The sequence below is a fragment of the Pongo abelii genome, chromosome 2, assembly GCF_028885655.2.
Source record: "Pongo abelii isolate AG06213 chromosome 2, NHGRI_mPonAbe1-v2.0_pri, whole genome shotgun sequence".
NCBI lineage: Eukaryota > Metazoa > Chordata > Mammalia > Primates > Hominidae > Pongo > Pongo abelii.
In genome coordinates, this window is record NC_085928.1 from 3,922,023 (window position 1) to 3,946,678 (window position 24,656).

The 24,656-nt window shown below is 35.0% G+C and overlaps 1 long non-coding RNA gene across 1 annotated transcript in view; it reads right to left on the bottom strand.

Moving 5' to 3' along the window:
* Positions 1-24,410, bottom strand: part of LOC134760974 (uncharacterized) — an 89,542-nt gene extending 65,132 nt beyond the window's left edge. Inside the window, exons 1-3 of the long non-coding RNA XR_010139108.1 lie at positions 24,332-24,410; positions 22,447-22,484; positions 14,325-14,374 (exon numbers count right to left, since the gene is read on the bottom strand). This is a non-coding gene — a long non-coding RNA (uncharacterized LOC134760974). The remainder of the gene's footprint in view (positions 1-14,324; positions 14,375-22,446; positions 22,485-24,331) is intronic.
* Between the last annotated feature and the right edge of the window lie 246 nt (positions 24,411-24,656).

The following is a 24,656-nucleotide window of genomic DNA, read 5'->3' on the forward strand; positions in this document are numbered from 1 at the left end:
ATTTTTAATTTTCTGAGAAGCCTCCATGCTGTTTTAAGTAGTTGCCGAACCAATCACATACTGTATTCTCACCAGCAGTATATTAGGTTTCCAATTTCTCCACATCCTCGCTAACACTGGCCCTTTTTTGTTTTGATAATAGCTATCTTAACAGATGTGAGGTCATAGTAATGCCAAGGCCAATGTCATAAAGTTTTTATGCTATGTTTTCTTCTATAAGTTTTACAGTTTCAGATTTTATGTTTAAGTCTTTACTTTGAATTGATTTTTTGTAACGTAATACAAAGTTCAATATTTTTCTTTTGCATATAAATTTCCAGTTACCCCAACACCATTTGTTCAGGTGGCTATCCTATCTTCATTGTGTACTCCTGGCAACTTTGCTGAAATGTAGTTGTCTGTATATGTGTGGTTTTATTTCTGGGCTCTCTATTCTGTTCCACTGACCTGTGTGTCTGTCTTTATGCCAGTACCATATTATTTTTAATTGCTGTAGCTTTGTATTGCTTGAAATCAGGAAATGTGATGCCTCCAGCTTTGCCGCTCTTTCTTAAGATTTATTTGGCTACTTGGTGTCCTTTTTTGGTTTCATATGAATTTTAGATTTTTTGACAAATAATTGCTATTGAGATTTTGATAAGAATTGCATTGAATCCATAAATTGCTTCAGTTAGCATGGACAATTTCACAATATTAAAAATTCCGATTCATAAATATATCTTTCCATTTCTTTGGATTGTGTTTAATTTTTCATCACTGTTTTCTAGTTTTTAGTTTATAAGTTGCTCATTTACTTAAGTTTATTCTTAATCATACTTTTTTGTGCTATTGTAAATGGAATTATTGTCACAGTTTCCTTTTGAATTTGTTGTTAGTGTATATAAATACAACTGATATATAAATACTGAATCTATATCCGGGAAGTTCTCTTAATTCATTTATTATTTCTAAAAGTTTTTAAATGGGGTCTTGAGTGGTTTCTATATACAAGATCATGTCATGTGTAAAGGGACAATTTCACTTATTCCTTTTTGATTTCATAGCCTTTATTTCTTCTTCTTGCTTAAATCCTCTGGCTAAGACTTTCAGTACTGTGTTGAATAGAAGTGGTGAGAGTGGGCATCCTTGCCTTGTTTATGATCTCAGAGAAAAGCTTTTCAATTTTTCATTATTGAATAAAATGCAAGCTGTGGGACTGTCATTATTTGGTCTTCATTACGTTGAGGTAATTTCCTCCCAGTCCTAGTTTTGTTGAAAGTTTTTATCATAAAAAGGTGTATAATTTTATCAAATATTTTTTGTATCTATTGAGATGATTGTATGATTTTTATCTTTCCATCTGTTAATGTGTTGTATCACATTAGTTAATTTTGGTATGCTGAACTATCTTTGCATCCTAGGCATATATCTTACTTGGTCACAGTGTACAATCCTTTCAAGATGCTGTTGAATTCCATTTACTAGTATTTTGTCAAGAACTTTTACATCTATATTTATGAGGGATATTGGCCCACTGTTTGATTTTCTAGTAGTGTCTTTGTCAGGCTTTGGTGTTAGGGTAATGCAGGCCTCATAAATTTAATTTGAAAGTGTTCCCTTCTCTTGAATTTTTGGAATTTTTGGAAAAGTTTGAGATTGTTAAAAAACAATCCTCAAACAGTAAGGAATGAAAATCTTTAAATGTTAGGTAGAATTCACCAGTGATGCCATTTGGTCCTGGGCTTTTTTAAAATGGAAGTTTGTTATTTACTATTATAAACTTCATACTATATACGGGTCTTTCAGACTTTCTACACTTTGATAATTTTGTTTTGGTAGGGTGTAAGTTTTAAAAGTTTATCTATTTCTGTTAGATTATCTAGTTTTTTGGTGTATAATTGTTCATACATGTATCTTATGATCATTTCGTTAAATTTTGTGGCATCAGTTATAATGTCTGAATTTTCCTCTCTTATTTCTGATTTTATTTGAGTCTTTCTTTTCCAGTTAGTCTAGAAAAAGGGTTGTCAACTTGTTTATCTTTTTCACAAACAAACTCTTAGTTTTGTTTATTTTTTTCTACTCTCTTTGTCCTCGGTTTCTGTTATAATTTTATTATTTCCTTCCATTTGCTAGATTTGTGAACACTTTGTTCTTTTTCTAATTCCTTGAGGTGTAAAGTTAGATTGATTATGTAACATCTTTCTTATTTTTCAATGTAGATACATCACTATAAATGTCTCTTGCAGTCTGCTTTTGCAGCATCTCATAAGTTTTTGTGTTTTATTATTTTATTTTTATTTGTTACAAGTTATTTAAGTTATTTTTTAGTTTTTCTTTTTTTTATTATTATTATACTTTAAGTTTTAGGGTACATGTGCACAATGTGCAGGTTTGTTACATATGTATACATGTGCCATGTTGGTGTGCTGCACCCATCAACTCGTCATTTAGCATTAGGTATATCTCCTAATGCTATCCCTCCCCCTACCCCCACCCCACAACAGTCCCCGGTGTGTGATGTTCCCCTTCCTGTGTCCATGTGTTCTCATTGTTCAATTCCCACCTATGAGTGAGAACATGCAGTGTTTGGTTTTTTGTCCTTGCGATAGTTTGCTGAGAATGATGGTTTCCAGCTTCATCCATGTCCTTACAAAGGACATGAACTCTTCATTTTTTATGGCTGCATAGTATTCCATGGTGTATATGTGCCACATTTTCTTAATCCAGTCTATCATTGTTGGACATCTGGGTTGGTTCCAAGTCTTTGCTATTGTGAATAGTGCCGCAATAAACATATGTGTGCATGTGTCTTTATAGCAGTATGATTTACAACCCTTTGGGTATATGCCCAGTAATGGAATGGCTGGGTCAAATGGTATTTCTAGTTCTAGATCCCTGAGGAATCACCACACCAACTTCCACAATGGTTGAACTAGTTTACAGTCCCACCAACAGTGTAAAAGTGTTCCTATTTCTCCACATCCTCTCCAGCACCTGTTGTTTCTTGACTTTTCAATGATCACCATTCTAACTGGTGTGAGATGGTATGTCATTGTGATTTTGATTTGCATTTCTCTGATGGCCAGTGATGATGAGCATTTTTTCTTGTGTTTTTTGGCTGCATAAATGTCTTCTTTTGAGAAGTATCTGTTAGTTTTTCTTTTGATTTTTTTCTTTGACTCATTGATTATTCAGGGGTGAGGATGTGTTGCTTAATTTCTTCTTAGTTGAAAATTTCCAGTTCTTCTTATGTTATTGATGTCTAATAGAATTCATTTTTGGTTAGAAAAGATAACTTGGTATGAGTTGAGATTTTATAAATATTATTAAGTCTTGTTTCATAAGTTAACATGTGATCTATCCTGGAGAAGTTTCCTTGTGCTTGAGAAGAATGTATATTCAGTTGCTGTTGGGTAGAATGTTATGCAAAGATCTGGTATGTCCATTTGGTCTACAAATGCTCCCTGACTTTTAAGATGGGTTATGTCCTGAACAACCAATTGTAAGTCAAAAATGCACTTATTATCTTGGTAAATATACCATGAGGTCAAAATATTATAAGTCAAATCATCATAAGACCAGATTCTCCTCTTCTTACTATGGAGTTAAGTTCCAAAAAACACATGGTAAGTTGAAAAATTAATTAGTAGAACCATTGCAAGTTGAAGGCTGTGTGTATATTGCTGCTAAAGGTTGCTATTTTATTTATTTTCTATCTAGTTGTTCTATTAATTATGGAATATGAACTATTAAAGTCTCTCACTATTATTGTACTGCTATCTATTTCTCCCTTCAGTTCTGTCAGTATTTGCTTTACAGATTTAAGTGCTCTGATGTTGAGTGCATATATATTTATAATTGTTACATCTTTCAGTAAATTGGCCCCTTTACCATTATAATGTCCTTCTTTGTCTCTTGTGGCAAATTTTGACTGGAAATCTATTTTGTCTGATACAAGTAAAACCACTTATGTGACTTCTCCCTTTTGTTTACTATTTGCATGAAATATGTTTTTTTTACTCCTTACTTTTAGGCTATGTATGTTCTTAAACCTAAAGCAGGTTTATTGTAGACAGCATATAGTTAGATTTACATTTTGTCTTTTTTGTTGTTGTTGGCTTAAAAAAAAAATCCATTTCGCCACAGTGGTTTGTTTTGTTTTTTTTATTTCAACTTTTATTTTAGATACTGGTGGTACATTTGCAGGTTTGCTTCAGGGCATATTGCACCCAAAAAACCAATTGCACCCCAAAACCATGCCCCTTCCTTTTCTACCCCCTCTAGTAGTCTGCAGTTTTGATTCTTCCTATGTTTTTGTCCATTTGTGGTCAATGTTTATATCCTTCTTATAAGTGAGAATATACACTACTTGTTTTTCTGTTCCTGCGTTAGTTTGCCTAGGATGATGGCCTCCAGCTCCATAGTTGTTGATGCAGAGAATGTGATTTTGTTCTTTTTTTATGGTTGCACAGTATTCTATGGTATATATGTAAATTTTTTTTATCCAATTAAACATTGATGGGGATCTAGGCTGATTCCATGTCTTTGCTTTTGTAAATAGCTAGGTGATGAACATACTAGTCTGTGTGTCTTTTGGGTATAATGATCTATTTTCCTTTGCTTATATACCCAATAATAAGATTGCTAGGTTGAATGGTAGCTCTGTTTTAAGTTCTTTGAGAAATCTCTAAACTGCATTCTACAGTGGCTAAACTAAATTGCATTTCCACCTACAGTGTATAAGTATTCCCTTTTTTCTGTAGCCTCACCATTATCTGTGTGTGTGTGTTTGTGTGGTGTGTGTGTGTGTGTGTGTTCTACTTTTTAGTAACAGCCATTCTGACTTGTGTGATGTGGTAGCTCATTGTGGTTTTGATTTGCGTTTCTCTGTTGATTAGTTAGGATGAGCATGTTTTTCATATGTTTATTGGCCACTTGTATATCTTCATTTGAGAAGTGTCTGTTCATGCCCTTTGCCCATTTTTTTTTTTTTTTGATGGATTCCAGTCTGTTGCCCAGGCTGGAATGCAATGGTGCAATCTTGACTCACTGCAACTTCTGCTTCCCTGGTTCAAGTTATTCTCCTGCCTCAGCCTCCTAAGTAGCTGGGATTACAAGCCTGCACCACCACACCTGGCTAAATTTTTGTGTTTTTAGTAGAGACGGTGTTTTGTCATGTTGGCCAGGCTGGTCTCAAACTCCTGATCTCATGTGATCCACTTGCCTTGGCCTCCCAAAGTGCTGGGATTCCAGGCGAGAGACACCACAACTGACCCTTTGTTCATTTTTTAATTGAGAGTACAGCAAACCAAAGTGGTTGAAGATATATACAAGGAGAATGATGAAACACTGCTGAAAGAAGTCAGAGATGACCCAAATAGATGGAAAAACATTTCATGCTCATGGATTGAAAGAATTAATATTATTAAAATGTCCACACTGCCCAAAGCAATTTATAGATTCAACACTATTTCTTTCAAACTACCAACATCATTCTTTACAGAATTAGGAAAATCTATTCTAAAATTCATATATAATAGAAAAGAGTCCAAATAACCAAAGCAATCCTAAGCAAAAAGAACAAAACTGGAAGCATCACACTAGCTGACTTCAAACCCTACTATAAGGCTAGAGTAACCAAAAGAGCATGGTACTGGGATAAAAACAGACACATAAACCAATGGAGCAGAATAGAGACCCTAGAAACAAAGCCACACATGTACAATAATCTGATCTTTGAGAAGGCTGACAAAAGCAAGCAATAGGGAAAGGATATGCTATTCAATAAACGGTGCTGTGATAACTGGCTAGCCTCATACAGAAGAGTAAAACTAGACCCTTACCTTTCAACATATACAAAAATTAACTCGAGATGGATAAAAGATTTAAATGTAAGATCTCACATTATAAAAATCTGAGAAGAGCCAGGCGCGGTGGCTCACGCTTGTAATCCCAGCACTTTGGGAGGCTGAGACAGGCGGATCACGAGGTCAGGAAATCGAGACCACGGTGAAACCCCGTCTCTACTAAAAATACAAAAAATTAGCTGGGGTGGTGGTGGGGGCCTGTAGGCCCAGCTACTCGGCGAGGCTGAGGCAAGAGAATGGAGTGAACCCGGGAGGTGGAGCTTGCAGTGAGCTGAGATCGCGCCACTGCACTCCAGCCTGGGCTACAGAGGGAGACTCCCTCTCAAAAAAAAAAATAAATAAATATAAAAATAAATAAATAAATAAATAAAAATCTGAGAAGAAACCCTAGAAAATACCATTCTTGACATCAGCATTAGCAAAGAAATTTTGGCTAAGTCCCTAAAAGCAATTGCAATAAAAACAAAAATTGACGAGGGGACCTAATTAAATTGAAGAGATTCTGCACAGCAAAATAAACTAGCAACCTACAGAATGGGAGAAAATATTAACAAGCTATGCATACAACAGAGGTCTAATGTCCAGACTCTATAAGGAACTTAAGAAATTTAGCAAGCATTCTATAGCTTTTCATAGGGGAATCTTATCAATTTACACTTAAAATAATCATTGATAGGTAATTACTACTGTTGTTAATTTGTTTCTGTTTTTCTTATTTTTTGTACCTCTCTTTTTTCTTTCTCTTTTCTTTTGTGTTTCGTAATTTTTTATTGGTATGTTTTCTTTTCTCTTTTTCCTTTGTGCATCTTCTATAGGTATTGTATTTGTAGTTACTGTGAGGCTTACATGAAATATCTTACAGTTTTAACAGTTCATTTTAATCTGATCACAACTTAAGCTTGTATACAAAAATTTTACAGTTTTAATTATCTTATTCATACACTTTGTTACTGATGACAAAATTACATTTATTTATGTTGTATACCATTAATTTTTCTTTTTAATTATAGCTATTTTGAATGCTTTTGTCTTCCAACTTTTACACTGGCTCCAAAAGTGATTTACACGCCACCATGAGTTATGTAGTATTCTGTATTTATCTTTGTACTTAATTTTACCCATGAGTTTTAGCCTTTCTTATGCTATCATGTTGTTCGTTAGCATCATTTTTTTTAACTTAAAGAACTCCCTTTGCCCATGCCTACATCCTGAATGGTATTGCCTAGGTTTTCTTCTAAGGTTTTTATGGTTTTGGGTTTTATATTTAAATTTTTAATCCATCTTGAGTTAATTTTTGTATGAGGTGTAAGGAAGGGGTCTGGTTTCAGTTTTCGGCATATGGCTAGCCAGTTCATGACTAAAACACCAAAAACAATTTCAACAAAGGCCCAAATTGACAAATGGGATCTAATTAAACTAAAGAGCTTCTGCACAGCAAAAGAAACTAGCATCAGAGTGAACAGGCAACCTAGAGAATGGGAGAAAATTTTTGTAATCTACCCATCTGACAAATGTCTAATATCCAGAATCTACAAGGAACTTAAACAAATTTACAAGAAAAAAACAACCCCATCCAGAAGTGGGCAAAGGATATGAACAGACCCTTTTCAAAAGAAGACATGTATGTGGCCCAGAAACATATGAAAAAAAGCTCATCATTACTGGTCGTTAGAGATATGCAAATCAAAACCACAATGAGATACCATCTCACGCCAGTCAGAATGTCGATTATTAAAAAGTCAGGAAACAAGAGATGCTGGTGGGGCTGTGGGAAAATGGGAATGCTTTTACACTGTTGGTCGAGTGTCAATTGGTTCAACCATTGTGGAAGACAGTGTGGTGATTCCTCAAAGATCTAGAACCAGAAATACCATTTGACCCAGCAATCCCATCATTGGGTATATATCCAAAGGATTATAAATCATTCTACTATAAAAACATATGCACATGTATGTTAGTTGCAGCACTATTTACAATAACAAAGACTGGTAACCAACCCAAATGCCCATAAATGACAGATTGGATAAAGAAAATGTGGTACATATACACCATGGAATACTATGCAGCCATAAAAAATAATGAGATCATGTTCTTTGCAGGGAAATGGGTGAAGCTGGAAGCCATCATTCTCAACAAACTAACACAGGAACAGAAAACCAACCACCTCATGTTCTCACTCATAAGAGGGAGTTGAACAATGAGAACCCATGGACCTAGGGAGGGGAACAACACACAGTGAGGCCTGTTGGGGATGGAGGCAAAGCGGAGGAAGAGCATTAGAACAAATACCTAATGCATGCGGGGCTTAAAACTTACATGACGGGTTGATAGGTGCAGCAAACCACAATAGCACATGTACACCTATGTAACAAATCTGCACATTCTGCACATGTACCCTGGAACTTAAAAGTAAAATTTAAAAAAGAACTCTCTTTAGTATTTCTTATGAGGCAGGTCTAGTGATTAATCCCCTCAGCTTCAGTTTGCCTGGCAAAGTATTTATCTCTCCTTCACTTATGAATTAAAATTTTGCCAAGTATAGTATCCTGGTTTGGCAGTTTTTGTTCTTTTAGCTCTTTGAATGCAGTAGTTTCCCTTTATTCATTGGGGATATGTAGCTCAACATCCTGTGGATACCTAAAACTGAAGGTAGTGCCAAACCCTGTAAATATTATGTTTTCTTTCTATATGTACACACCTATGATAAAATTTAATACATAAATTATGCACAATAATTAATTAACAATAATAAACTAGAACAATTAAAACATTATACTGTAATAAAAGTTATGTGATTGTGGTCTTCCTATCTCTCATTCTATCAGAAGACTGTGATATTTTCAAACTGCAGTTGACCATGTATAAGTGAAACAGTAAAAAGCAAGATCATGGATAAGAGGGAACCTCTGTGTATCATCCCATTCCCTTCTGCCCTGTGAGATTTCTGATGAAAATTCTGCTGGTTGTCTTATGAGAGGAAGGGGATCCCTTGCATGTGGCAAGTCACTTTTTTCTGCTAATTCCAGAATTTTTTGTTGCCTTTAATTTTTGACAATTTGATTTCAATGTGGCTCAATGTTTTAGTTGGGTTTCTTTGGGCTTCCTAAATTATCCAAATGTCTATTTTCTTACCCAGATTTAGTAAGTTGTCAGTCATTATTTCTTTGAATAATCTTTCTGGTAACTTCTCTTTTTCCCTCTGGCACTACCATTTTATATATACATAAATATATATATATAAATGAATATATATAATATATGTTCATTTAATGGTGTCCCATAAATTCTTTAATCTTTCTTCACTCTTTCAGCAATAATCTGTTTCCAACTTCACTGGTCCTTTCTACTGCTTGACCTAGTCTACTGTTGAAACCCTCTAGGGATTTCTTTTCAGTTCAGGTATTGTATTTCTTTGCCTCCATGATTTCTATTTTGTACTTTTAATATTTTCTTTTTGTAAAAATTTCCACTTTATTCATGCATTTTTCTCCTGTCCTCAATAAACATCTTATGACAGTTATTTTGAATTTTCTCTCAGGTAAATTATACACCTCCCTTGGTTAAAGTTAGTTTCCGGATATTTATTTTGTTCCCTTATTTAAAACATATTTCCCTGTTGTTTTCTTTATCTTTGACTCTCTGTGTTGGTGTCTGCACATTAGACAAAGAAGGCACCTCTTCTAGTCTTCACAGACTGGCCTCATACGGGATAAGGTCTTCACCAATAAGCCTGTTCAGGGATCTTGTAGGCTTCTCATTCCTTTGTGCTAATCAAACCCACTTTCTTTGTTCTCGTTGGCCCCACGGGTCTACAGTATTCCGGGTCCTGTCAGTGGTCCAAGACAAGCACTGAGAACAGTTCCTCAGTAAGCCCCCAGAAAAGTTGGGTCATTTGTACCCTGTACAACTCTTTCCCTCCTGGAGTAAAGTTGGGATCTCATTTGTTTTGGTGTCTACTTAGTGTTTGCTCTGTGCTAAGCTTGGGGGAGGGTGTGGCAACTAGTTGCAAGCTAGATCAAACCATTATCTTTGTTGTCACTGGCTCCAAGGTAACTAGAATATGCCAAGTGTTGTAGTACTGTGAGACTGGCAAGACAGAAACTAGTCTTTTGGGAAGCTCCTGAAAAATTAGGGCATTTTCATTAAAACCAAATCTTTAATTTTACAAGGAAAGCCTGGAGGCTGGGATTTTTCATCTGCTAGCTATCGACTGAACCCAGGGGAGGGGCTGTGGCAACTGCCCGCCCAAACTACCATCTTTATTTTCCCCAAATGGCTAGATTATTTCAGATCCCATCAGAGCTCTGAGACTGGCAAGACAGCAATCATTCCTCTGTGGAGACCCTGGAAAATTTGAAGCATTGGACATGCAGGTCATCCCTTTCACTCTTCAGGGAGAAACAGAGACCTGAGGGTGGGTTCTGTTGATTATATGGTACTGTACGAGGGGTACAGATTCTGGTGAGATAATGTGTCAAATTTCCATATTGGCCTTAATGTGTCCGGTTTCACACTCACCTGGGGTGCGGAAGCCTCTTGGCTAGTTCTTGATTTTCTATTAAGAAAATGCTTCCATGAATTTGCTGAATTGTTGTATTCGTGGAACAAAGGAGGATCCAAGGCTTCCTCTTCTGTCATTTGCTGATGGTACCCTCACATAAATATTTTATATATTATTTTTAATATTAAAATGTGTAGGACAATTTTACATTAAGAATAAATTGAAATAATATAGCAGTTTTCTTATTACTTATTAAAGACCTATAAAATAACTCTTCCAACAGTTTCTCATTTGCATACTGATGAAACTATTGTGCTTGGCCAGGTATGATGGCTCACATCTGTGATTCCAGCACTGTGGGAGGCTGAGGTGGGAGGATTGCTTGAGGCCAGTAGTTCAAGACCAGCCTGGGCAAAACTGCCAGACCTTGTCGCTACAAAAACATTAAATGAAAAAATTAGCCATGCATGGTGGCACATGCCTGTAGTCCCAGCTACTTTGGAGGCTGAGGCAGGAAGATCACTCAAGCTCAGGAGATCAAAGTTGCAGCGAGAAACAATTGCACAACTGCACTCCAGGCTGGGTGACAGAGTGAGACCCCAACTAAAAACAAATCTATTTTCTTGTTATCTTTTTAAATAACTTTTAAAATTCATTTTGTTGTAGCTTGCATTTTTTATTTAAAATTATATCTGCAATATTGACCTTCACATCAAGACTATTTTTACACATTTTACCTTTATAATGATTCGTACAGATTTTAAAATTCATTGTTCAAAACAGTGTATGGTAGAATTCCATGGTAGAATTGTAACTCACACATTGTTTGGAGAAGATACATGAAACAAGTTTCTTAATTGATTCTAGATTCATATATATATATATACGTATAAAGAAAATATAACATGTTGTGTAATTGTTAAAATCCTAAAACAAAATATATACTGAGAAAAGAATTACATGTTTTTAGTAAAAAAGGAAGGAGAAATATAAAGTCAATACAGTAAATGTTATATTTTCCTATTTTTCGTTATTTTTTAAACATTAGTCCTCATTTAATCTAATTATTTGTTGTGTTATCAAAACTTTAGCTAATTTTCCAAAACTTTAATGGCTTTGACTCTGTTCTAAGACTTCATGCTAACAAACAAAAAAAACAAAAAACTTTAACCTGTTACTTTCTAAGTGTTGAATATGACCAATTTAGGGAACTGTTTCTTTGAGTCCCTTATTTTACCTTTTATATCAGATGAAAAAAGTGCGGGACCAAGCTAATAGAGTACCTGGATTTAGACTGCATCTGCTACTAACTAGTTTTATTATTCAGGGGCCTCAGATTGTTTTCTTTGCAGGAAGCATGTCAGGCTAGATTATATATAGAGGCTATGCTATATTTAAAAGTCTGTGGTTAGGCCCAGTACAGTGGCTCAACCCTGTAATCCCAACGCTTTGGGAGACCAAGGAGGGAAGATGCCTTGAGGACAGGAATTTGAGACGAGCCTGAATAACATAGCCAGACACTGACACTTCAAAAAAATAAAAATTAAAAAAAAATAGCCAAGTGTGGTGACACACACTTGTACTCCTAGCTACTACGGAGGCTGAGGCAGGAGGATCACTTGCGCCTGAGTTCAAGGTTGCAGTGAGCTATAATTGAGCCACTGCAAAGAAAAAAGAAGTCTACTGTTAGATTCCTCAGTAATTTCTCCTCCACTCAGGCATGTCAGATTTTAATCGTCCTTAATAAACAAAGAAAATAGAAACTGTATTAACATTTATTTTCTTCAGGGTTTCTCTAGTAGTTCAAATCCATAGATGTTTATGAAAAGTCAGGATGAACTCTAGATTCTAGAAAACATAAATAAAGGGAAGAAAAAGCTATTATAATTTAAAAAGGTGATTAGGCTATAATAAAATTTATATGTAGCTGAAGAAAAGAAAAATATTTTTAACATGTTTATATTTAGCTGGATGCCAAATTTAATGTTATTATTTAAGCAAAGGCAAAAGAAAATATTCATCCATTAAGTGATTTTCTTTCCATTGTGTAAAATCTGTCTAAATCAAAGTAGAAGAATCAAAATTAAGATAAAATAAAATGAATTTGCATAGAATCTTTGGTGGAGGAAGAATCAAAATTCCCATTAATTTTCTTAGTGTGTGCTCAATCAATCTCCTGCTCTTATATTTAACATTTTACTAGATTTATTCAGAAACCAAAGGACTAATGCATCTTTATAGCTTAATTTCTCTAGAACATATACACAGGTATTTCCATTAAGATATTTTAAGGATTACCTCTATATACTCTTATAAATAAGAACACACTAGGTAATACACTATACTCTCATTGATTAGTTCATTTAATAAGTATTTAACAAGGTCTTACCATTTAGTAATTATTGTAAACAAATCAAATATTCCTGCTCTCTTGGAGCTTACATTCAAGTGGGTGGAGAGAAACTAAACACCATAACTAAGAAACATACAGACATACACACACTATTTTAAATAATAAATGATAAGGAAAACATAAAGCGGCAAAGCATTAAATAACATGTTGAGAAAGAAGTTGCATTTTTAGGCAGGGTAGTGGACAGAGAAGCCCTCATAGAGAATGTGATATTTCAGTTAAGGCCCAAAAGAGAAGGTGATGGATCCAGACATGGGTTTTGTCATGTGCCTGAGATGAGCAGTCTAGCAGTCCAGACCAAACACACACACACACACACACACACACACACACACACACACACACAGGAGGAAAAAAAAGCTAACAAAATAATAAAACAAACACACATACCACAAGAGCAAAGAGTCAAGCACACTCTTGTTGCTGGAATTGAATGAGCAAGGTAGAGATCAGTCAGTGAGTATAGAGAGGGAAAGGGCATCTGCTCATAGAGAGTCTTTCTGAGGACTTGCCCTTGAATAATTTAGGACAGCATTGGTGGGTTCTGAGAAAGCAGTGAGGATAATCTGATATATTTGAAATGTGTTGCTCTGGCTGCATTGTTGAGATTAGATATTATGGGTCTGACCAATGACTTAATCATGGCTCTACAGCCCAAGTTACATATATTTCACTGTGGGATTTTCATGTCAAAGATGTTTTCAGAGACAGAGTCAAGTTTCACTTAAGCGATCAATTATATGAGACAAACAAAGAATATGAAAAAGACAGAATGTGACTGTAATCTTCACAAAATTAATGAAAGCAGTCAGTCCAATATGACATTCATTCTTACAGAAATATATGACCACCTAACACATCATATTTTTACCTAAAGCTTATTGTAACCTATAAATAGAGATTGAAAATAATTGAATTCTAATTTGCTTTCAAGGGAGCTTTTCTATCATTAAGCTCTTTGTTGGCATTAAGATATTTAGTACAAAGATAAAAATTCAATCCATTTTTAAAGAAAAACATCAGAGGCCATAAAAATTCATAAACGTGCAAAATACTTCTCTATCTTACCATCTGGGAAATTATAAAGATAATTTTACACAAATTCTATTGCAGGTGGTAGAGCTGAAAATTCTTGGCATTCTGATAGTTGTAAGAGCAATAAATGGTGTATTCACAGGGCTTACAAAATATGCAGACATATAAGCATGCTGTTTATTTATAGTCATGTCTGTAAATTGCTTTAGTTTACGTTGTATGAAAACAGATGTTAGAGATAAGCATCTACTGAAAGAACCAACTGCACCACATATGACAATAATATATTCTCTCTTATTAAGAATAAAGGTTCTGAAATAATAGTATATACAGTTGCTATGAATTCATATGGTCTTTTCAATATTAAGCTGTTAATATTCATTGACTGATACTTGTTTTCACTTTTCTTATTGATTCCCTTTTTTGCTTGTGCTAAGCCATCTGTTATAAACCTAGATTTATTTATAAAAATACCTTCCGCTTGATTAGAGACAATCAGAATTTAGGCTGTAATGGCATTTCATACCTTTTTTTGATCCCTGTGGAGAAGGAAGTCTCAAGTTGACCTTCATGTACCTATTTAAGGAAAGCTATTATTGAACTGCTGTACTTGATAAGGAGATCTAATTCCACAGGAATAGTAAAACTGAAGAAGAGGATAATCATATTTGAAAAAGGGTAGGCTTATTCATTCAACAGAAAATAGAGAAGAGCAAAGCAATATTAGGGATGATGTTCTCATTTAGTACAAGGTGAAAGGGGCTTAAAAAGGGACACTGGTTCAAAATCCTCCAAGAACAAATTTTAAAATATTAATTCACACGTGTAAACAAAGACAAAGCTTTACAATTTCTACACTACATTCTTTGTGGTAAGCAACTTGTCATTATTGAGCTAGTGACTTGTTTATACTATTTAAAGATTTCTATTAGAATACACAGGCATCTATTGTTCATTGATTGCATTTAAACTATAAGTATAAAATATACATCAATTGGGGTTAGACTGAGTTAAAATGACAAATGATAATGTTGATTTAAGAAACAAAAGGGAAATTAAGTAACGGTATTTCATTCCCTAAGTATCGCTTAATTACATGCCTTTGATTTCCAGAGTGCTAAGACCAGAAGAAAAGAAAGACTAGGTAAAACAAAGCAAACTAGGAAAGCTTCACAGGTTTAAAAAAACACCAAAAGCTAGTTAGTTCAATGTAGGGTGTTCCAATCTTCTCAAGAAACTGTTTTCTTCATAGACATGGCCAAAAATCACTCATTGAAATATAAGATTTTTCCTTTCACTTGTCTCTTTAATTACTCCTATTCATTTAAGGACCGCCTAGTAGGTAACAATGTTCTGGTGGATTCTGTGAATAAAAATGGGTAATTCATATTTCCTTACTTTCAGGAAATATCCTAGGAAACAATTACAAAACAGTAAAAGGCAAGTACTCTTATGTCCTCATGAAGGTAAGTACAATATATTATAGGAGCAAAGTAGGTAAATCGGTTAAGAATAGATTTTTATTTAGTTATGATGAAGTTTTGCCATTAATTAATTGATGGCAACTTTCCCAGAGAAATATTACTGAATTGAACCTAAACTTTGATTGTGGTATCACAATAAGTGGATGACAATTGAGATAATTAAATTAAGACATTAAATGAAAGTTGAGGCAACAGCTCTTGAAGGGAATGATGAATTAATTGGTAGAAATCTTAAAATATTAAAGCGGTAAAGATTTCTCAGTACAATTCTAAAACAAGCAGTATAGAATATCACTTTTCTACACATTTTCATTCAATTCAAGAGTTAAATTGAAAGTCTTTATTGTTGATACTAATATATATTTATTAAATGCACAAATAAACTAATTTCAGAAGTTGTTATTGAAATGCAATTTGTATTTAGTTATCGCAAGTAGATTATAACATAGTGAATTATGTTGTTGATTATTACAAGTTCTGAATATTTCTAGGCTTCTTTCAGCTTACAGTGAATCTGCAGTCACTTTAATTGGCAGAACCATAATAATACACAGGCCTACAAAAAAGTAAGTGGGCAAGCTCTTAGTCATCACTTTATCCTACCTTCAAAGTATCCACTAATAAGACATATTCAAAACTTAGAAATAAAGGAGAAAAGGGATTGCATGTCATTTCAATGTCATATTAGAACACTGCCTAATAAAATCTCCTTAGGGTTAATGAACTAGAAGAATCCAATTTTTTTGACTTGCTATTTACTATTGTTTAGAAAGCAAACTCTATATTAGTGGTTAATTTGTAGAAAATTGATAATGTGAAAATTATTCTTCATCTGGTAGAGAAAGTATCTCTGAAGGTTATGGTTTAATTACCTTCTAGGAGACTAGCCAGTATTGTATTTTATTGACCATCGTCTCATTCTAGCATTCTTTGTTCTTTGTTTATATCCTCCTTTAAATTAGTTGTTTTGTTTTTGTTTTTTGCCCTGCTGATTCCAGTATTAACAAATTAAGTTAAATTCAGCCACATATAACTAAATATATAAGGGTCATATTTTTAATATTTTGAGAATTAAATCTTGCCATACCGCGAGGATATCCAAGGGGATACTCCACATGTGATATTACTTTCAGATAGGTCATATGGTCAAAGCTTATTACTATTGTAGTTTAATCACCATTTTCATTAGTTTCCTGCTGCTATATAAAATTTATCACAATCTTGGTAGCTTAAAACGATACAAATTTCTTTATCTTATAGATTCCATGAGTCAGGAGTCTGGCATTTCATGACTGGATTCTGTGCTCAGGGTCTTACGTAGTTGAAATTGTGGTGTCATCTAGGGCTATATTTTCACTTGAAGCTCAGCATTCTCTTCCAAGCTCATAGAGTTGGTTTGTAAAATTCAGTTTCCTACAGCTGGGACTGATATCCCCATTTTATTGCTGGTATGAAGCAGGGACTCTTTTTGCCTCTTAGTGGATGTGCACCATTTCTGCTGCACGGCCCTCTCCATAATATGGTGTTTGTGCCTTCAAAGCCAGCAGGGGAATGCTTTGTTATTTCTGATCTTTGACTTCTCCATCTCTGATCTGCTGACCAATATTTAAGGGCTTATATGATTAGTTCAAACTCATCCTAATTATCCCCTTTTTGATTAACCTAAAGTCAACTGATAAATAACCTTAGCCACATCTGCAAAAAATTCATTTAAATATAAAAAGTGTTTCATAGGAGTGATGTCTCACAGTCCTGTTCACATGCAGGGAGCAATTTTGCAAGGGCCAGAGTTGTCAGGAATTATTCTACCTACCTGAGTTCTCCTTCCATCTTAATGAATTCTGTCTTCTAAATCCTGGAAGTATCGCTTTGCAATTAAAATTCAGTTGAATCTTTCCATCACTTTCTCTAAGCATGCTAACATATACCTATAGATTGGGGTGGAGACTGTTCAGACTCTTTCAATACGCACTTGGCCGTCATGGAAAGTAGGAAAACACAGGATTTGGAATGGTGGCAGGGAAGTGGTAAACAATAGTTCTGACCAAAGGAGAACACTGTTATAATGTCCCTCCAGTAAAACTCTTGCAGAAATTCGTGTACTGATTAAAATGAAGTGGATTTGCAGATATCTCAAGCTGTGAGTGACAACCTTGCTTGTCACTTCAATAATGGAATCTAAGCAATGGGGAATCACATAAGCTTCCCTTTAGAAAATAACTGCCCTCTCTGGATATTGACTCCGACATAGGTTCCATTAGGGAGGAATGCAGCTGTGAGAGACAGCATCTTTGCAGATTTAAAATGTTAGCAGAGCACAGTGGGTAGAGTACAAGTTCTGGACTCAGGAAATATGTGTGTGTCTGTGTTTGTGTGTGTGTGTGTGTGTGTGTACAATTTGTGACAGATGCAACAGCTGTAAAACTGTCACTACAATAAAGATAATGAACATAATCTTCATACCCTATTTCCCCACACCCCTTCATAATCCTTCCCTGCTATCCCCTCAATTACCCTCACCATACTCTGACAATGATTGATTTGCTTTCTGGAGTTATACAGTATGTATTTCTTCACTTAACATAATTATTTTGAGACCCACGTTGTAACATGTACCAATAATTCTTGCATTTTTTCATTGCTAAATGTTTCTGAATGGTTGTGTTCATCCCAAAATTCATGTGTTAAAATCCTGACCCCCAAGGCGATGGTATTAGGAGGTAAAGCCTTTGAGGTAATGATTAAGTCATGAGAGTGTGGCCCTCATGAACTGATTTTGTGCCCTCAGAAAAGAGAACCCAGAGAGCTAGCTGGTCTCATCCATGTAAGGACACTACAAGAAGGTGCCACTCCATGAATCAGAGAGTGGAGCCTTACCAGACACCAGATCTGCTGACACCTGAATCTTGAATTTCCCAGACTCCAGAACTGTGAGAAATAAATTTCTGTTGTTTATAAGTCACCCAATTTATGGCATTTTGTTATAATAGTCCAAATGTGCAGAGGCACTGATTAATATTCCATTGAATAAACCACACTGTAATTATTTATTTCGATGAACATTTGTTTATATCCAGATTTTAGCTATTGCAAATAAAACTCTAATGCACCTTCATATATAAGCATATATAGACATTTTCTTTTATTTCTCCTGAGTAAATACCTAATACTGGAATAACTAGAACATATGTTATATATATATTGAAATTTTTAAAAAACTGCCAGCCTTTTATATCCCCATTAGCAGTATATGAAGATTCTACATCTTTCACATCTTTGCCAACATTTAGTGTGATTTGTCTCTTTAATTTAATGACTCCAGTAAGTGTGTGTAGTATCTCTTTGTGGCGTTATGCTACATTTCCTTAAGAAGTGACAATAGTGAACACTATTGTGTTCATTTTCCTTGTGCATATTTTATTTGATCAAGTGTCTCTTTCAAATATTTGCCTTATTTTTAAATTAAAGTTTGAAACTTACTGTTATATTCTGGATACATGTCCTTTTGTGGGACATACAATTTGTAAATACTTTCACCCAATGAATAGTTTGTCTTTTCATATTTGTGTGTTTTATAGAGCAAACTATTTTAATTTTGGCAAAATACTATTATTTTTGTGCCTTACTAAGGAAATCTTTGCCTAGGTGGGGTCACGGTTTTCTCATATGTTTTATTTTATAACTTTTATAGTTTTCAATTTTATGATTCATTATTTTTAATAAAATATCTATGTATGATGCAAAGTAATGACTGAAGTATACCTGTTTTATATAAACACCAGTTGGTCTAGTGCCTTTTGTAAAAAGACAACCCTTCATCCACTGAGTTTCTTTTTAACCTTTGTCAAAAATTGGTTGTATATTTATATGTGGGTTGTGGGTGCCAAGGGAAACCTTCCCTTTCACCCTTGGAAGGTTTACTGAAAAAAATCAACTGACAAAAGGCAGATTAATAGGATAAGTGTTAAACAAATTTATTATTGTGCCTGAGGGAGAATCAAATAGTGACTGCCTCACCACACAATGGGGTACGAATGGTTATAAGTCCTACATTTTAGGGGAAAGCATGATGGGTAAGTGTGGATAATTTTAAGGGGTTAATAATTTTTAGGGAAATTCAGTGGGCTTGAATAACGTACAGTGGCCTGGGACAAAATATGTTGGGCCCACAGAGCAGAGAACGGTTTGTGACAAAAGTCTGTCCATGTGCATTGAAAGATTTCAGTCTTTCTTCCTGCTCTATGAGTTCATTCAGTTAATGAAAACTCAGGGAAGAGACCAGAGGTAATTGTTTTCTTCTTTGATGGGTCTAGATGTTATGTACATAAGGAACTTTAGAGAGTAACTTCATCCTGTGCTTAGAGAATGATAGAGGATTGAAAGACAGGAGTAGGGGAGAGTTCTTGGAGGGCTTGAGACTTCTTCAGTTCAGCATGTGAAAGTGCCATATTTTAGAGTATTGGTTTCTGGGCTCTAACAGTGTATATTTCTGGACTCTGTTCTATTCCAGTGACCACTTTGTCTATCTTTAAACTATGTTGTCTTGATAACTTTTGCTGTAAGTTTTGAAACAAGGTAATCTAAGTTCTATAACTTTGTTAGGTATACCACATATATTTTTGGCTCCTGAAGTGGTCTCATGGGTTCATCAATGCTTGCTTTCTTCCTTTTCTTTTCTTTTTTTCTTTTTTTTTTGTCGCTTTTCTGTTTGTGTTTCTTCTGTGTCATTTCTATTATGATGGATGCATGTTCACCAACCTCTGCTTTTCCATTTTTGCTTTTCTTTGATTTGCTATTTTTGGTCCTTTGCTTTTTCATATGAAATTTATAGTAGGTTTAGTTTTTACAAATAAAAAAGCCGTTGAGATTTTGATTGGGATAGCATCAAATCTGTAGATTAACTTGAGAAGAATTCACATCTCAACAAGATTTATTCTTCTAACTCATAAATATTATGCCTCTCCATTTATATGTATTTAGGCTTATTTAATATCACCCATCAATATTTTACAATTTTCAGCATACAGGATTTTCACATTGTTGTCAGATGTTTATATGCTAGTGATTATTTCACATGTTCTGTTTCAGAAAAAAAAAATTTATTTATCTTTGAAAGGTATTTCTATTAAACTAGAATTCTTGGATGACAGGTTTTTATTTGTTTTTTTCTTTGCTGTTTCCTTGAACACACAATTTCTTTTTTTTTTTTGATACGGAGTCTCACTCTGTCACCCAGGCTGGAGTGCAGTGGCGCGATCTCGGCTCACTGCAAGCTCTGCCTCCTGGGTTCATGCCATTCTCCTGTCTCAGCCTCCCAAGTAGCTGGGACTACAGGAACCGGCTACCACGGTGGCTAATTTTTGTATGTTTAGTGGAGACGGGGTTTTACCGTGTTAACCAGGATGGTCTCGATCTCCTGACCTCGTGATCCGCCCGCCTCTGCCTCCCAAAAGGCTGGGATTACAGGAGTGAGCCACCGCGCCTGGCCCTTGAACACACAGTTTCTAACCAGGAATCTATTGCATTCTTACTTTTACTTCTCTATGAAACATGTATTTTCTTCTTTAGTTACTTTTAAGATTTTTTTTTTATGGATCACTGGCTTTGTTTAATCAGTTTTATTACGATGTGTGTTGGTGCTGATTCCTTCTACTACCTTGTGGTTGAAGTTCATTGAGCTTCTTGAGCTTGTGGGCTTATAGATTTCTTCAAATTAAAAAAAAAAAAAAGATCAACCATCATTTTTTTCATATGTTTTCTGTTCTGCCTTTTCTTATCTCTCCTCCAGAGAATCCAAGTACATTAATTTTGTGACTGTTGATGTATTATGACTCACTAACGCTTTCTTTCTTTCTTTCTCAGGTTTGTGTTTTCTTTTCTCCTCGTATTTCACCTGGTTAATTTCTATTATATGTCTTCAAGTTCACCTACCTATGCTTCTGCAAGCTTTATGTCATATTCCCACTCACTATATTTTTCTTCTTATATATTACAGTTTGAATCTCGAGAGGTTTAATTTTTTCATAAGTTTCGTGTTTCTACTTTACTTTTTAGTATATGAAATACAGATTTAATAAATATTCAACCACCTTTATCTGCTAATTCTAATATGTGTGTCAGTTTTCAGCTGATTTTTTTTTTTTTATCACATAAAGGTTGTATATTGCTGTTTCTTGTCTGGCTTAATAACCCACTTACTGAATGCTAGACATTCTCAGTTTTACCTGTCGATTGCAGGATAATTTTGTATTCTTATATTTTTTAGCTTTGTTTTGATATGTAGTTAACTTACTTGCAAACAGAGTGATGCTTTTGGGTCTTGCTTTTAGAATTTGTTTGACCTCACCCAAGCAGTGCTCATTCTAGAACTAATTATTTCATATCTCTAAGACATGACTCTTCCATGAATCGTCCCAAATTCCCTGTGATTTTTGTTTGTTTGTTTTCCAATCTTACTGGAGTAAACAGGCATGATTCCTGGCTCTTTGTGCATGCCAGGTACCCTTAACTCTTATCATTTCACATGGCTCTATCTTTGGTCTCTGGTATTTTCCTCACATGCATGAGCAGATCAATACTTAGTTGAATACTCTTAGAATGTCAACTGAAGATTTTTCTACTTCTCTATCTATGCAGCTCTTGCTTTTCTTGTACTCTATCCTGCAAACTCTTGCTTTGTCTCTCTGGACCATCATCTGCTTAGCTCAGGGAGTCTACCGTGCTCCATGTGAATTTCTTCTTCCTGCACTGCAGCCTGGAAACTCTCTCAAGTCAGCATGCTGGGACAATCATGGGACTTATGTCATTTGTTTCTTTCAGTGGTATCCGACTTTCATTTCCTGATGCCTACCGTCTTGTCAGCTGTTGTTCCATATATTTGTCTATTTGTTGGTTGCTTTAATTGGGAAGATAAATCCTGTCTCTGTTACTCCATTTTCTGCTTTAGATTCCTGAATCTCTCAACTTTCCTATTTTTGCTGTTTCCACGTTACTTTCACTACCATGTCTGACAGCAGCCTCTGCCATGGTTTTGAATTCTGGTATGCCCATTGACCTCTAGGTGTTTCCGTTTCAAATCTATAAAATAGGAATAATAACAGTATCTAACAGGTTTGAGGGTGACAAAAATTGAGATAGTAAGCTTAAAGTTCTTATTGTTCCTACCTTGGATTCTTCCTCCATTTATCTAAGATTCTATCGACCTAAAAAGATTAAATATTTCACAGTTATGTGAGCTGCTTCAATCCCAGGGATATGAAGTATACTATTTCAGATCAGACATAGTTACTAAATGGATAAACACATTTTAAAGTTTTCTAATTATTTTTATCACAATGTTTAGAGAAAAAAATTAACATAGAGACAAAAGGAAATCAGAAATTTAAATCTGATAGCCTGTGATGGTATATCTGCAAGATAATCGTATTTTACAGTGTAAATTCAGATAAGCAATTTAGATATTTAAAAATATTCCTATTAAAACGTTTTGGATAGAAAACCTATAGGACTTTGTGTATGTTAGAAAACAGCAAGATAGAAAGAAATGAAAATTATCGACTCATAAGAAGAAGCGCCATTATAAAATGGGGAGGAAGAATAAAGATTGAGATGAATTGGGAAGATACACATCAAGTGATGAAATTTTAAGTTTAGTTAGAAATTCAAGTGTATATGTCAAGTAAACAAAATGTATGAGTCTGCATCAAAGCATATAGATATGAGCTGGAAAAGATAGCATTATTTAGTATATAGGCAATATTTAAATTCATGATGTGATAGAAGGTGAATTATTAAATACTCATACAAATCATTGTCTTTAAACAACAGAAAACATAAATAATCCAAACAGTACAGATCAATATACTGTATTTTTTAAATAACTTGAATCTTTCATAAACAATTTCAGGAAAAAAATTAGTCTCACTTTACTATTTATTTGGGGTTTGGATTAATTGGACAAAATTCTGAACAATGTATACAGAAGCGTTCTCAAAAGAAGCCATTTGCTTTTGGGACTTCTCTGTTTTCATCTTATTACCTGGGACATTGGACAGCAACATGAATGCCATACTACCCTGTGGCGTCTTGTCATAGTTTAGGCTATCCATAGTGTTCCCCAAAATGTACCAAGTTAGCCTTAGTCACTAGCCTTACTTACTAACCACAGATCTTTGACAACACCAGAGTCCAAGCTGTCTTTCCTGAGTCATGGTACAAGCTCTCTATCAAAACTACTAATAGGTTTTTTTGTTTTTGTTTTTGTTTTCTATTTTGACGGAGTCTTGCTCTGTCGCCAGGCTGCAGTGCAGTGGTGTGATCTCGGCTCACTACAACTTCCGCCTCCTGGGTTCAAGTGATTCTCTTGCCTTAGACTTCCAAGCAGCTGGGACTACAGGTGTGTGCGACCACGCCCAGCTAATTTTTGTATTTTTAGTAGAGACGGGGTTTCACCATGTTGCCCAGGATGGTCTCAACCCCTTTACCTCGTTATCCGCCCACTCAGCCTCCCAAAGTGCTGGGATTACAGACGTGAGCCACCACACCCAGCTAGGTTTGGTTTTTCATCAGTTTGGTGACAAGCCTAGCCAACACACAGGTTATATTTTATCTTTCCTATCTGACTGACAGCTGATGCTATTCTCCTGGAATAGTGCATCTATTAGATCCCTAAAAACATGATTAAAACAGACAACTAAAATTCTAACATCACAGCTAGATTGACATGTCCAGTTCTAATCAAGTCACTACATAAGTTCTTGCCACAGGATATTTGTAGCATAAAACAGGATGGGTACAACATAGCATGCAAATAAAATGTGTAGCCCACTAAACTGTCCATTGGGCTGTCTTGTCCTAAATACAGCTTGGTATGAGGGGTCATGAGTAGCATGTCTGAATCTCAAAAGGAGAGTTATTTGTGATATTTGGCCACAGTATCAATACAAAGTCTCCATCTCTTGAGGCTGCTCAGCTACCATACCAGTTTTTTGAAAGGCATTTAATCTTCATTCACTTTTAGTATATTCAAAGGAGCAAGTCAAGCACTGACCTTCCAGGAAGGTGGCATAAACTGGCTTCTGATCATCACTTGGCAGCAGTCTTAATTTGTCAGGTTGTTTCTAGAAGCTAAGCAAAATGATCCACGTGCAATATTTATCTCAAGATACATTTCAATAAAAGCAAAATAGTAAAGAGTCTACAAATCATGAATCCAATGTTAGCTCCAATTGATTGAATCAGAGGACAGTACAACACATTTTTTCTCTATATTCTTCAGATTGAGTATTTAGGCAGAGCGTATAAATCAGCAAGTCAATTTCCATTCTTTGCGCAAATGGCTATCTTTACAGATCAAGTGGCTTTTCCCACACATG